This window comes from Triticum aestivum, chromosome 2B (genome assembly GCF_018294505.1).
Source record: "Triticum aestivum cultivar Chinese Spring chromosome 2B, IWGSC CS RefSeq v2.1, whole genome shotgun sequence".
Lineage (NCBI taxonomy): Eukaryota > Viridiplantae > Streptophyta > Magnoliopsida > Poales > Poaceae > Triticum > Triticum aestivum.
Window position 1 is genome coordinate 338,778,130 of NC_057798.1, and position 16,864 is coordinate 338,794,993.

A 16,864-nucleotide genomic window follows, 5' to 3' on the forward strand; every position below is an offset into this window, starting at 1 on the left:
CTGACCGCACCCGCGACCCTCCTCCTTGCCGCTCCCGACCGCCCCGGTGAGCTCCTCCGCACGCACCCGTCGCTATGCCTCGCTTGTGCCACCGAACCGCGCCACCGGCCTCTGCCCCGCCACGCCATGGCCATGCCGGTCCCGCCTCCGCCTCCACCACTGCTGTCAAGCCCTGCCTCGCGCCCATCTCCTACCGCTGTCGCCTCATGTCGTGGCCCTCCATGCCGGGCCGCACCTGGCTGCCTCCGCGCTGGCGCCCGACCTCCCGCACCCCTATTCGTGCGTGCTAGCCGCACCTCCCCGCGCTGCTCGCCCCTTCGCCGGCGCTGCCCGCTGCTACGCCTTGGCCCCGGCGCTCGCGCCCGCACCACCGGGGCCCCGTCGCCCGCAGCGCCCATTGATGTCTACTACACAACCTTCTTCTTGTAGACGTTGTTGGGCCTGCAAGTGCACAGGTTTGTAGGACAGTAGTAAATTTCCCTCAAGTGGATGACCTAAGGTTTATCAATCCATAGGAGGCGTAGGATGAAGATGGTCTCTCTCAAACAACCCTGCAACCAAATAACAAAGAGTCTCTTGTGTCCCCAACACACCCAATACAATGGCAAATTGTATAGGTGCACTAGTTCGGCGAAGAGATGGTGATACAAGTGCAATATGGATGGTAGATATAGGTTTTTGTAATCTGAAATAATAAAACAGCAAGGTAACTAATGATAAAAGTGAGCGTAAATGGTATTGCAATGATAGAAAACAAGGCCTAGGGTTCATACTTTCACTAGTGCAAGTTCTCTCAACAATAATAAGATAGATAGACCATATAACAATCCCTCAACATGCAACAAAGAGTCACTCCAAAGCCACTAATAGTGGAGAACAAACATAGAGATTATGGTAGGGTACGAAACCACCTCAAAGTTATTCTTTCAGATCGATCTATTAAAGAGTTTGTACTAGAATAACACCTTAAGACGCAAATCAACCAAAACCCTAATGCCACCTAGATACTCCATTGTCACCTCAAGTATCCGTGGGCATGATTATACGATATGCATCACACAATCTCATATTCATCCAACCAACATAAAAGTACTTCAAAGAGTGCCCCAAAGTTTCTACCAGAGAGTCAAGAACGTGTGCCAACCCCTATGCATAGGTTCATGGGCGGAAGCCGCAAGTTGGACACCAAAACATACATCAAGAGGCACGTGATATCCCATTGTCACCACAGATAAACACGACAAGACAGACATCAAGAGTTCTCAAATAAAGACTCAATCCGATAAGATAACTTCAAAGGGGAAACTCAATTCATCACAAGAGAGTAGAGGGGGAGAAACATCATAAGATCCAACTACAATAGCAAAGCTTGGGATACATCAAGATCGTGCCATAGAGGGAACACGAGAGAGAACACGAGAGAGAGAGAGAGAGATCAAACACATAGCTACTGGTACATACCCTCAGCCCCGACGGTGAACTACTCCCTCCTCGTCATGGAGAGCGCCGAGATGATGAAGATGGCCACCGGTGATGGGTTCCCCCTCCGGCAGGGCACCGGAACAGACTCCCAAGAGGTTTTTGGTGGCTACAGAGGCTTGCGGCGGCGGAACTCCTGATCTATCTTGATATTTGATGGTTTTAGGGTACGTAGGGTAATATAGGCGAAAGAAGTCGGCCGGGGGGTGCTCGAGGGGTCCACGAGACAGGGGGCCACGCCCTGTACGGGGGGGGGGGGGCTATCTCCTGGGCTCCTCGAGGGTCTTCTGACTTGATCTCCAAGCCTTCAGGATGATATTCTTCCAAAAAATCATGATGCCGAAGGTTTCATTCCGTTTGGACTCCGTTTGATATTCATTTTCTTTGAGTTACTGAAACAGGCAATAAAACAGCAATATGGGCTAGGCTTCCGGTTAGTAGGTTAGTCCCAAAAATGATATAAATATGTAAAATAAAGCCCATAAACATCCAAAAGTGGTAATATAATAGAATGGAACAATCAAAAATTATAGATATGTTGGAGACGTATCAAGCATCCCCAAGCTTAATTCATGCTCGTCCTCGAGTAGGTAAATGATAAAAACAGAATATTTGATGTGGAATGCTACCTAGCATAATTCTCAATGTAATTTTCTTTATTGTGGCATGAATGTTCAGATCCAAATGATACAAAATAAAAGTTCATATTGACATAAAAATGGTGATACTTCAAGCATACTAATCAAAGTAATCATGTCTTCTCAAAATAACATGGCCAAAGAAAGTTATCCCTACAAAATCATATAGTCTGGCTGTTGCTCTATCTTCATCACACAAAGTATTTAATCATGCACAACCCCGATGACAAGCCAAGCAATTGTTTCATACTTTAATAATCTCAAACTTTTTCAACTTTCACGCAATACATGAGCGTGAGCCATGGATATAGCACTATATGTGGAATAGAATGGTGGTTGTGCAGAAGACAAAAAGGAGAAGATAGTCTCACATCAACTAGGCGTATCAACGGGCTATGGAGATGCCCATTAATAGATATAAATGTGATTGAGTAGGGATTGCCATGCAACGGATGCACTAGAGCTATACATATATGAAAGCTCAACAAAAGAAACTAAGTGGGTGTGCATCCAACTTGCTTGCTCACGAAGACCTAGGGCATTTTGAGGAAGCCCATCATTGGAATATACAAGCCAAGTTCTATAATGAAAAATTCCCCTAGTATATGAAAGTGACAACATATGAGACTCTCTATTATGAAGGTCGTGGTGCTACTTTGAAGCACAAGTGTGGAAAAGGAGATAGTAGCATTGTCCCTTCTCTCTTTTTCTCTCATTTATTTTTTCTTTTTTCTTTTTTCTCTTTTTTTTCTTTGGCCTTTCTTTTTTTTCTTTTTGGCCTTTCCTTTTTTTCTCATTTTTTTTCTTTTTGTAAAGTCCGAAGACTCATCCCGACTTGCGGGGGAATCATAGCCTTCATCATCCTTTCCTCACTAGGACAATGCTCTAATAATGAAGATCATCAAACTTTTATGGATTTACAACTCAAGAATTACAACTCAAAACTAGAACAAGATATGACTCTATATGAATGCCTCCGGTGGTGTACCAGAATATGCAATGAATCAAGAGCGACATGTATGAAAATTATGAAGGTAGCCTTGCCACAAATACAATGTCAACTACATGATCATGCAAAGAGCAATATGACAAAAATAATGCATGTCATATGAACGGAACAGTGGAAAGTTGCATGGCAATATATCTCGGAATGGCTATGGAAATGCCATAATAGGTAGGTATGGTGGCTGTTTTGAGGAAGGTATATGGTGGGTGTATGGTACCGGCGAAAGTTGCGTGATACAAGAGAGGCTAGCAATGGTGGAAGGGTGAAAGGGTGCGTATAATCCATGGACTCAACATTAGTCAAAAGAACTCATATACTTGTTGCAAAAATCTAGAAGTCGTCAAAAACCAAAGCACTACGCGCATGCTCCTAGGGGGATAGATTGGTAGGAAAAGACCATCGCTCGTCCCCAACCGCCACTTATAAGGAAGACAATCAATAAATAAAATTGTGCTCCAACTTCATCACAAAGCGGTTCACCATACGTGCATGCTACGGGAATCACAATCCTCAACACAAGTATTTTTCATAATCACCTCAACTAGCATGACTCTAATATCACTACCTCCATATCTCAAAACAATTATCAAGCATCAAATTGATCATAGCATCCAATTCTTTTTCTATGATAGTTTTTATTATACCCAACTTGGATGCTCATCATTCTAGGACCAACTTTGTAACCATAGCAAATACCATGCTGTTCTAAAAGACTCAAAATAATATAAGTGAAGCATGAGAGACTAGCAATTTCTACAAAATATAACCACCGCCGTGCTCTAAAAGATATAAGTGAAGTACTAGAGCAAATGACAAACTACTCCGAAAGATATAAGTGAAGATCAATGAGTAGTCGAATAATTGTGCAACTATGTGAAGACTCTCTTACATTTAAGAATTTCAGATCTTGGTACTTTATTCAAACATAAAGAAAAACAAAATAAAATGACATTGCAAGGATAGCACAACTCATGTGAAGAAGCAAAAACTTTAGGCTCAACCGATACTAACCGATAGTTGTTGAAGAAGAAAGGTGGGATGCCTACCGGGGCATCCCCAAGCTTAGATGCTTGAGACTTCTTGAAATATTATCTTGGGGTTCCTTGGGAATCCCCAAGCTTGAACTTTTGTGTCTCCTTAATTCCTCTCATATCATGGTTTCTCTATTTCTCAAAAGCTTCATCCACAACAAACTCAACAAGAACTCGTGAGATAGGTTAGTATAAACCAATGCAAAACCTTATCATTTTCTACTGTAACAAATCACTAAAATTATTATTCAACATTTCATACTAAATGCCTCTGCATATTTAATACTCCTATCCTCAAATAGAATCATTAAACAAGCAAGCATATACAAACAATGCAAACATAACAGCAATCTGTCAAAACAGTATAGTCTGTAAAAGAATGCAATAGTATCAATACTTCCCTAACTCCAAAAATTATGAACTAAAATTCCCACTGCAGTAAATTTATCATATCTCATTATGAAAAAGGTTTCAACATTATATCATGTCTGACTTTTCTAGGGAATTTTTGCAACAGCGGTAAATTTTCTGTTTTCAAACAGCAACATGTATACTAGCAAAATAAGCATGGCAAAGGCTATCCTTGACATGTTTATTGAAACTAAAGATGCAAAACATTAATCAAAATAACAGCATGCAAATACTAACAAAAGAAAATGACGCTCCAAGCAAAACACATATCATGTGGTGAATAAAAATATAGCTCCTAGTAAAGTTACCGATGAACGAAGACGAAAGAGGGGATGCCTTCCGGGGCATCCCCAAGCTTAGGATCTTAGTTGTCCTTGAATATTACCTTGGGGTTCCTTGGACATCCCCAATCTTAGGCTCTTGCCACTCCTTATTCCATAGTCCATCGAATCCTCACCCAAAACTTGAAAACTCCACAACACAAAACTCAACAGAAAACTCGTAAGCTCCGTTAGTATAAGAAAATAAAACCACCACTTAGGTACTGTAATGAACTCATTCTAAATTCATATATGTGTAATATCTACTGTACTACAACTTATCTATGGTTCATACCCCCGATACTACTCATAGATTCATCAAAATAAGCAAACAACACATAGAAAACAGAATCTGTCAAAAACAGAACAGTCTGTAGTAATCTGTATCAAATGTATACCTCTGGAACTCCAGAAATCCTACTAAATTAGGAAGTCCTAAGCAATTTGTGTACCAATCCAGAGCAAAAAGAATCAGATCAAAATCACATTTCTGTGAATCATACTAACAACATTGCAATCATGCTCATCATTCAAAGATTTAGTACCAAGTATTTTAAGGCATTCTTCTTCTAGCACTTGAGCACAATTTTCTTTTCCATCATACTCACGAAAGATATTAAAAAGATGAAGCGTATGAGACAAACTTAACTCCATTTTTTTGTAGTTTTCTTTTATAAACTAAACTAGTGATAAAAAAAGAAACAAAAAGATTCAATTGCAAGATCTAAAGATATACCTTCAAGCACTCACCTCCCTGGCAACGGCGCCAGAAAAGAGCTTGATGTCTACTACGCAACCTTCTTCTTGTAGACGTTGTTGGGCCTGCAAGTGCACAGGTTTGTAGGACAGTAGCAAATTTCCCTCAAGTGGATGACCTAAGGTTTATCAATCCGTAGGAGGCGTAGGATGAAGATGGTCTCTCTCAAACAACCTTGCAACCAAATAACAAAGAGTCTCTTATGTCCCCAACACACCCAATACAATGGCAAATTGTATAGGTGCACTAGTTCGGCGAAGAGATGGTGATACAAGTGCAATATGGATGGTAGATATAGGTTTTTGTAATCTGAAATAATAAAAACAGCAAGGTAACTAATGATAAAAGTGAGCGTAAACGGTATTGCAATGATAGGAAACAAGGCCTAGGGTTCATACTTTCACTAGTGCAAGTTCTCTCAACAATAATAACATAGATAGACCATATAACAATCCCTCAACATGCAACAAAGAGTCACTCCAAAGCCACTAATAGCGGAGAGCAAACGTAGAGATTATGGTAGGGTACGAAACCACCTCAAAGTTATTCTTTCGAATCGATCTATTAAAGAGTTCGTACTAGAATAACACCATAAGACACAAATCAACCAAAACCCTAATGTCACCTAGATACTCCATTGTCACCTCAAGTATCCGTGGGCATGATTATACGATATGCATCACACAATCTCATATTCATCCAACCAACAAAAAAGTACTTCAAAGAGTGCCCCAAAGTTTCTACCGGAGAGTCAAGAACGTGTGCCAACCCCTATGCATAGGTTCATGGGCGGAACCCGCAAGTTGGTCACCAAAACATACATCAAGAGGCACGTGGTATCCCATTGTCACCACAGATAAACACGGCAAGACATACATCAAGAGTTCTCAAATAAAGACTCAATCCGATAAGATAACTTCAAAGGGGAAACTCAATTCATCACAAGACAGTAGAGGGGGAGAAACATCATAAGATCCAACTACAATAGCAAAGCTCGTGATCCATCAAGATCGTGCCATAGAGGGAACACGAGAGAGAACACGAGAGAGAGAGAGAGAGAGATCAAAAACATAGCTACTGGTACATACCCTCAGCCCCGAGGGTGAACTACTCCCTCCTCGTCATGGAGAGCGCCGGGATGATGAAGATGGCCACCGGTGATGGGTTCCCCCTCCGGCAGGGTGCCGGAACGGACTCCCGAGAGGTTTTTGGTGGCTACAGAGGCTTGCGGCGGCGGAACTCCCAATCTATCTTGATATTTGATGGTTTTATGGTACGTAGGGTTATATAGGCGAAAGAAGTCGGTCGGGGGGTGCTCGAGGGGTGCACGAGACAGGGGGTCGCGCCCTGTAGGGGGGCGCGCCCCCTATCTCCTGGGCTCCTCGAGGGTCTTCTGACTTGATCTCCAAGCCTTCAGGATGATATTGTTCCAAAAAATCACGATGCCGAAGGTTTCATTCCGTTTGGACTCCGTTTGATATTCCTTTTCTTCGAAATACTGAAACAGGCAATAAAACAGCAATATGGGCCGGGCCTCCGGTAAGTAGGTTACTCCCAAAAATGATATAAATATGTAAAATAAAGCCCATAAACATCCAAAAGGGGTAGTATAATAGCATGGAACAATCAAAAATTATAGATACGTTGGAGACGTATCACCCGTTAGCGGCCGCTGCCCGCTAAGCCCCTGGGGCCTATGGCAGAGGGGCCCCACCCCCCTAAAACCTTAAAAAAAGAGTAAAAAGGAATAAAAATATAATTAAAAAATTAAGTAATTAATTAATTACCTTAATTAATCATGTTTAAATTAACCTAATAACTAATTAACGTAATTAAATACTGTTAATTAACCTAAGCCAATGACAGCGGGTCCCATGTGCCAGCTTGACTGGTCAATGGTCAGAGGTGACCGCTGACATCATGTTGACATCGTGATGACATCGTTAATGAATTTTGATTTAAATTAATTCTTTTAATTTCAAAAATGATTTAAAACTTTGAAAATTCATATAAATAAACCGTAGCTCGGATGAAAAAACTTTGTACATGAAAGTTACTCAGAACAACGAGACGAATCCGAATACACAGCCCGTTCGTCCGCCACACATCCCTAGCATAGCAAACACGCAACTTTCCCCTTTCGGTTCACCTGTCCGAAAACGCGAAACACCGGGATACTTTCCCAGATGTTTCCCCCGTTCGCCGGTATCACCTACTACCGCCTTAGGGCACACCTAGCACTGCTCAATATCATGTCACGCATCGTCATGCTTATGTTTGCATTGTATTTATTGTTTCTTCCCCCTCTTCTCTCGGTAGACTACGAGACCGACGCCGCTGCTACCCAGTATGACTACAGAGTTGACGACCCCTCCTTTCCAGAGCAACCAGGCAGTCCCCCCCCTTGATCACCAGATATCGCCTATTCTTTCCTCTACTGCTTGCATTAGAGTAGTGTAGCATGTTATTGTTCGGTTAATCCTATTCTGTTGCATAGCCTGTCATTGTTGCTACAGTTGTTGGTACCTTACCTGCAGTCCTAAATGCTTACTATAGGATGCTAGTTTATCATCTATGGCCCTACATTCTTGTCCATCTGCCTTGCTATACTATCGGGCCGTGATCACTCGGGAGGTGGTCACGGGTATATACTTACATACATACATATTATACGGATGGTGACTAAAGTCGGGTCGGCTCGTAGTGTACCCGCAAGTGATTCCGATGTGGGGGCTGGAAGGACAGGTGGCTCCATCCCGGTAGAGGTGGGCCTGGGTTCCCGATGGCCCCCGACTCTTACTTTGTGGTGGAGCGACAGGGCAGGTTGAGAAGTGGGCCTGGCCCTGGTCAGTGTCCGCGGTTACTTAAAAATAACACGCTTAACGAGATCTAGGTATTTGATCTAAGTCTGGCCACTTGCCTATAAGCACTAACAAACTACACGGGAACAGTTGTGGGCACTCGACGTTGTGGTATCAGCCGAAGCCTTCTTGACGTCAGCGATTGAGCGGCGCGCGCCAGGTTGGACCGCGTAACGTAACTTCCTTTGTAGTGGAGGTTGCTAGGTCTGCTCACCGGCCGCGTACGCAACGTGCAGGTGTGCAATGGGCGATGGGCCCAGACCCCTGCGCGCATAGAATTTAGACTAGCGTGCTCACCTCTCTGTTGTGCCTAGGTCGGGCTGTGACGTGTTGATCTTCTGAGGCCGGGCATGACTGAAAGTGTGTCCGGCCAGAGGGATCGAGCATGTTGGGTTATGTGGTGCACCCCTGCAGGGAAGTTTATCTATTCGAATAGCCGTGTCCTTAGATAAAGGACGACCCAGAGTTGTACCTTGACCTTATGACAACTAGAACCGGATAATTAATAAAACACACCCAGACAAGTTCCAGAGACAACCCGGTGATCGCTTTTCCACAAGGCGACGAGCAGAGGATTGCCGTGTAGGATTATGCTATGCGATGCTAGTGGGAGAACTTCAATCTACTCTCTTCTACATGCTGCAAGACGGAGGCTGCCAGAAGCATAGTCCTTGATAGGACTAGCTATCCCCCTCTTATTCTGGCATTCTACAGTTCAGTCCACCGATATTGTCTCTTTACACATATACCCATGCATATGTAGTGTAGATCCTTGCTTGCGAGTACTTTGGATGAGTACTCATGGTTGCTTTGCTCCCTCTTTTTCCCCTTTTCCTCTTCTTCCCGGACATCGCAACCAGAGGTTGGAGCCCAAGAGACAGACGCCACCATCGATGACGGCTCCTACTAAACTAGAGGTGCCTACTACTACATGCAGGCCGCGACGACGACCAGGAGTAGTTTAGGAGGATCCCAGGCAGGAGGCCTGTGCCTCTTTCGATCTGTATCCCAGTTTGTGCTAGCCATCTTATGACAACTTGTTTAACTTATGTCTGTACTCAGATATTGTTGCTTCTGCTGACTCGTTTATGTTCGAGCACTTGTATTCGAGCCCTCGAGGCCCCTGGCTTGTAATATGATGCTTGTATGACTTATTTTACTTTTCGACTTGTGTTGTGATATCTTCCCGTGAGTCCCTGATCTTGATCGTACACATTTGTGTGCATGATTAGTGTATGATTGAATCGGGGGCGTCACAACGAACCCCAAAAAATCAAAAAATTTAACACAACACTCATGTTGTTCTACATTGTCACTAGAAAAAGAATTGAAATCAAGAAGAGGCAACAAACATTGTTTCGTCCAGAAAGGTGAAACGTTCCCTACCGTAACCATGAGGCTTGTTGTCAGAAGGTCTATTTTTGAGAAGCTTATATACGCCAACCTGCCCCAAATGGGGCAATATTTTTACCACTGCATGTTGATGCCGTTCCATGCTAGCATGTCAAGGTTCATAAATTTTAGATGCATTTTCGATTTACTAGAATTTAAAAACCAAGTATCTCAGTGTTAGCGGTCGAGTGACGGTGGCAAGGTGTTTGACGTTCATTCTCATTTCTTGCATGGGATTTAAGCATGTAACCAAGCACACACATTCCAATTCTGAACCACTTTATATGCACTGGAGCATGTGCATGTAGTTCAAATTTGAATTATGCACATGAATGCAGAAAAACTCAGTTAATGTATAAAAATGTCCAAGCTAACCCCCAAACTCCCAAAAAATGACACAACACTCGTGTTGTTCTACACTGACACGAGAAAAATTTAGAAAGTAAGAAGAGGCAACATATATCGTTTGTCCGCCAAGGTGGCACGTTCCCTACCGAAACCATCTGGCTTGTTGCGAGAGAAGCTCCGGTTTGCGAGAAGCTTATACCCAAACCTGGCCCAAATGGGAAAATATTTTTACCACGGCATGTCGATGCCGTTCCATGATATCATGTCAAGTTTCATGAATTCCAGCCGAGTTTTCGATTTACAATAATTTTAAAACCATGGATCTCAATGTTAGTGGCTAAGCGACAGTGTCAAGGTGTTTGACATTCGTTCTCATTACTTGTATGTGACCTAAGCTTGCAACCAAGGACAAAGATTTGATTTTGCAACCCGTTTCAAGGTGTTTCACCTGAAATTGCTAGAAAACCAATTTAACGTATAAAATTTCCAAACAAACCCTGAATAATTCCAATCTTTTTATGACACACATATAGTTGCATGTTCACTGCAGATAAAAGGTCTAGCAATTCAAACAATTTCCATTGTCGTGAAATGAAAAATTAAGTAGATCACACACTGTTTATTGTCACCAACCATGTGAGATGCAGTACAAAATATCCTGGAGCACCGTTGGTGTATAGTACGCTTATGGCTTACGCAAGAAGGTGCTCGGCTACAGTCCACAGCTGGCATGTCAAGCACACTAGCTCGCTCCCCAAATATTCCCGCCTCTGCATCCCTCGCAATCTCAAAAATATCTTCTCGCCCTTATCCAAATTTTCAGTAAACCTACATTGTTACTCCCGCCTAGTAAAATTTTCAGTTGCCGCGGTATTTCCTCAAACACCACCTTAACCCCCCCCCCACACACACACAGCACACACTCCACAAAACCTGCACTCACCAACACATGGCTGCCGAGGTGTCCCCGTCGTCCTCCGCGGGCTCTTTATCAATCCGGCGTTGCCGGTCCCCTGATCTGCCAGCCGTCGCACCCCCACGCCGGTTCGAGGACTTCCCCGTCCTCCCTCGGACCCGGTAGCCGACGAGGTCCTACCTTAGGGTCCAGCAGCGGCGGTGGGGGACGTGGGTCACCGGGATTACAGATCAGGAGACCCACACCCGCCGGTGGGTCTGTAGCTTCCACACGGCCGAGCTCGCGGCCATGGAGTACGACCGCTGGCAGGTCCTATACCACGGCGCGGCGGCTAGGCCCAATTTCCCCTTCGGCACACGTCTGGTCAACCTTGTTCCGCCGGAGCCAGGGGTGGTGAGCTCGTCTATGGCGTCGGAGGACCGCGAGGCATGGGAGCGTCTCGAGGCCGAGACCACCGACGAGGCCTACATGCAAGAGCTTCGCCGGCAGCACCCGGAGCTCGTGGAGGTGGAGCGGGAGATCTTTGCCAGCGCGGAGGGCGGCGAGGTTATCGCGCTCTCCTTCGATGATGAGGTCGAAGGCGGCGAGGACGGTGGCAAGATTATTGTGCTCTCCTCCGATGACGAGGTTGAAGGCGGCAAGGACGGCGGCGCAGACGGCGGCGAGGTTATCGTGCTCTCCTTTGATGACAAGGTCGAAGGCAGTGAGGACGGCGGCACGAAGGGCGTCCAGGTGGGCGGCGAGCACGAGGATATCGATGTTGACAAGTGGAGGTGTGCCTTCCCCAACGACCCTGATGACGGCACTGGCCCGGACCCGGCTCGTGGCACACCGTACCTGACGAGGAAGGATTGGCTCGACCTCTACTTCGACCGAAAGTAGTTTAGCTTAGTTTAAATTTATGTTTTATGTTCGGTTATGCGAAACTATCTATGTTTATGTTTGAATGCATGCTACTTTTGGTTGAACATGCTTTGAACTTGATCAAGTTGAAGTTTACAACATTAAGTTTAGGTGATCGACTAGAAATGGCCAAAAATTAACACCCTCTAGAGTCTTATTCTGCACACCAAACCCTTATTCTGCTAACACCCCAACCCACCTCCCGCACGACCACGACCCCAATCCGACTCCACCTTCTTCCGCCGGCGCTCCACCTCCTTCCTCCACCCACGACCTCTCCCCTCCACCCACTCCCTCCACCTCCTTCCTTCAGCCAGGGCCGCGCCCATCCCACCTAACCTCCTCCTTCCCCGCGCCTCCCTCCCCATGGCTCCTTCCCCGCGCGGTCGCGCCGCACTTCCTCCCAGCACCGGAGCGCCCCCTGTCCTCATCACCTTGACCCACCTCCTTCCACTGAGCTCGTTCCGGCCACCCAGCACCCAGCCAGCGATGGATCTGAGCATCCCCTGCCCAGCCGACGATGGATCTTGGCTCTTCCCCCACGAACCTCCTCCCAATCTCGCGTCGTTCACCTGGCGCTGAGCTAGACTGCTCCTCCCATGGTGTTCGGCGGAGGGCGGACGACGACGAGCTGCACCTCTGTCACGGCCAGCGGCAAGGGCCCCCGAGCGCTCCTCCCGGGGTTCCCGTCGTTCTGCCTCCACCCCGCGTGCAGTGCACATCTACTGCACTGCTATCCTGTGCAGTTCGGATCCGGCCCTCCACCTCCAGACGCCTGTTGCACGTGCCACTCCTCGGCGTCCTAGCTTCCCCTTCTCTGTAGTTCGCATGGGGGACAACTGCAACTTTTCCTTTCCTTCAGATTTTTTGATGCACACTGAATTTTTTGATGCGGTCTCCTTGGGTGCTGCCTTCTCTCCTTTTTGCTCGCCCATGCCGCTGGGAGATTTGGCTTCCTCGTGCAGTTCAACGGGGCCACCAATGGCCTTCCCGCGACGACCATCTGTCGGCGGATTGGCCAGCGGCGACAGCCACCACTCTACTCTCTCCCCCTTATCCACATGTGTTCATTCACACAGCAGTCCGGCGGCTCCACTGGCGGCATGTGCAATTCGCTCCATGCGAGATGAGGTGCTCCTCCTCGATGGCCGAAGAGTTCAGAAAAAGGATTGTGCCTCACATTATGCGGGTGTTGTGGTCATGCAGCTCAGAGATGCTCGCGATGTCGTTCGTAGCTTGTGCGCATGCACTACGGCGAGCGCCACCTCTTCCCATTGGTCGGTGGACCATGGCCGTGCAGCTCGGAGATGCTCCCCATGCGGTTCCGGGATTGTGTGCGTGCAGTCGGGAGAGCGCCATCTCCATCTCTTCCCCTGCGGTCCGTCGACCATGGTTGTGCAGCTCGGAGACGCTCGTCGTGTGGTTCAGGGCTCATGCTTGTGTAGTCTGGCGAGGGCCATCTCTTCCCCTATAGTTCGTTGACCATGGCATGCAGTTTGTGGACGCTCGCCATGCAGAACATGGCTCATCCGCGTGCAATCTGATGAGTGTCTGTGCACAACAGCACCTCTACCACAACATTCAGAAAGAGGATTCCCCTAGCTTGGGAATGGATAGCTCTGGAATCTACTCCTCACAATCGTTATATGCTGCTCTCAACTTCTGTGTGTTATGTTATGCTTGTCTTTATCCCGGGTGTTCCTCTTGCTGTAGCTGGTAGTAGCTCATAATAAATTTTTGGAAAAAGTGTGACAACCTTGTAAAAGAAAACATATCTCTGACGCTTTGCGTTTGTTGTGCTCTAGACAAGAATGTTGCACAATTATTATGCAACTGTGAGATTTCTAGAATAATCTAGGATAAACTATCTGATATGCTTCAAAGAAGAGTAGAAGGAAAAATTGAACAAGGTTGCTGCTGAAGCTTTTGCGTTGAGGAGTGAGAGGACCTGTTAAATATGTTCCTTTCCTTTTTTTCATTTTGGCAATTGGCCTATTTTGCTCTAGAGTTGTCTTAAATTTTTCCATGTCATTGAGAAAAATGTTTTGAAGTTCACTAGCAAAATGAGCGACCGTGTGATTGCAGTACGTCCAGAGAGTGCGTGCTGTTAGGCGGGGCAGGCACTGCATTGTGTCATTGCATTTAAAAAAGTGTGCAGTGCGTTTTATTTTGTGTGTGATGATTGTAACATGGAGATAGAAGAAAGGAAAGGGATGCAATTTTGTTACACTCCATTGTGGTTTATTGCTCTGTTTGTAAAATCTTTCTTTGTAAAAGCAGTGCGCTCGGTGAATTGAAGAAGTACATTTTTTCAAAGTATTGTAGTTTATTGTTGAAATTCTTTGTGATTCACCTTATAAAATTTGCGTGGTTGTCGTGGTTCATTCTTCTTGACCATTCCGTGCACTTCGGTCTAAAAAAGGTCCACTATGAAGGACTCCTAAGTACACCATTTAGAACAAAAATGCATTTAAAAAAATACAGTGCACTTCACTGCCTGATGCAGTGCGGTTTTCAGTTAGAAGCAATGCGTTCTTCTGTCCGATGAAAGGTCCATTGCTTGGTCAATGCGCGTAAAAAATTAATAAGTATAAAAAAAACAAGTACTCATGAGATTCACTTTTGGTAGTGTTACGGTTCACTTTCGGAAGTGTTGTTGTCCACTCTCGTTCGGAAAAAACTTGAAAAAAAGACAACAAAAACTTGTGCGAGAAAGTTTATGTCCGACAAAAAGAAATCATGAAGTTCACTTGACTGTCTATTGCAGTGCAGTTTTCAGTTTGAAGCAGTGCGTTCTTCTGTTCGACGACGATTTTGGTGTCACGAAAAAGCAGAGTGTCCGCTTTTTGCTAATTTTAAAACTGCTATTAAACCGTAAGGAATTAGAAAGTGTGTTCTACATGAAAACGTTGCGTCTCGTTGATATCTTCCCAACAGCATATCATTTGAATCATTTCGACAATCGGTTTGTAAAAATTTCAAGAAAAACTGCCGCTGCCACTCATCGCCCGCCACACGATTTACAAAATTAACTTAAAACCGTAAGGAATTTCAAAAATATTTCAACATATGAAATTTGCGCCTCGTTCGTAGCTTTTCAAAGGCGTATCACACGCCTCGTTTTGACAAACGGTTCAAAAACTGGAGCAAAAACAGTACCGAAAATTTGAAAAACAGAATTCCGCGATTTAGTAAATTTGAAACTTCTCTTAAACCGTAAGGAATTAGAGAAACATTTATATATGAAAAAGATGCGCCTCGACGATATATATCCAACGACATATCATTTTCTTCATTCCGACAAGCAGTTTAGAAAAAAACACGAAAAAACGCTCGCTACCACTCATCATCCGCTGCACCATTTTCAAAACTGCTCTGAAACCGTGTGGAATCTAGAAAACTGTTCAACATGTCGAAGTTGCGCCTAATCCATAGATTTTCAATGGTATATTATACGCCTCGTTTCGATAAACAATCAAAAAATTAGAGCGAAAACAGTACCAGAAAAACACTGCGTGCAGTTTTTTCTGACGCGAAGTTCACTAGTCTATATTGCAGTGCTCGTCGTCAAGAAGATGCAGTGCACTTGCGTTCAGCATGCAGTGCGGAAGTGGTGTGCAGAATAGTTATTCTGCTAATATTAGCAGAATAGACCGTATATATATATCCACTAATAGTTTTAGTCCTTTAACTTCAAAGGACCGGCTAGAGATGGCCTTATGCCTTGTTTATTTCAGTTCTTCACAATGTGATGCTCTATATGTGCCATTATTTTTTGTGCAATTCAATTTCATCAATAACAGTTTCAACAATACCACTATGAATTACGATATTTGGTTGCTGTTAAGGATATTGTAGTTAACATGCCTTTTTGTTTTTTAACAATAACTAGTGTACTTTAGACCTGCACAATACGAGTTTGAATGACTATTTTCTTGTTTATAAATGTTATGCCTGATGCAGTTAACACTCCTTTCCACTTCTTGTTTTGCTTAACTAGCGTGTTTAAGCCTGCACACGAAGCTATCATTTGTAGATTATGTTGAGTACCATGGATGTATTTGGTTGATGTTTAGCCTGTTGTGCTTAACATGCCTTTATATGTACTCATACAGGACAATATTGAGAACAGTACTATTTTTTCCATCGAGGTTAGTTCATCGCATTGCTTATATGTACTCACTGTTCAGGATCTAGGTAGCTGGTACCATATAGTCTGGGGGCTGATAAGGGATTAATCGTCAAATGACATTTCACTGAATATATCTGTAACCCATTTATCAGTAGTTTAACTAGGCCATATTTAATATATTTGAGGCTACATAGCAACATGCATTGTAATGAATGACTAAATATGCAATCCGAGTGATGAGGACATCAATACCATCGTTACACCCACAGCCCCTGCTGCTATACATACTGGACCAATTACTAGAGCTCGCGCACGCCAATTAAATTACCAGGTACTTTCGTTTCTTGGTAATGATTCTAATGTTCATGAGAATATGATTCTGCCTAAATTAGATACATTTGTTTTGCTTACAAATGAAGGGCCTAGCTTGGAGAAGGATGAACATTGGAGCAAGAACAAGCATGGAGATGATGGCATGCAGAAGGGGAACAAGAACGGAGTTACAAGTGATGATTTCAGGACGTTGAAGCCACCATAATGTGTGCATGAAGCCTTGGACGAAATATACAAGATGCCACTTCATAACTTTCGTCCAGAGGCTATTCTAGGTGCTGCGTCACCTTATTATTGGGCCAGGCCCATGTATTTTTGAAATACTTCAGTATAGGCT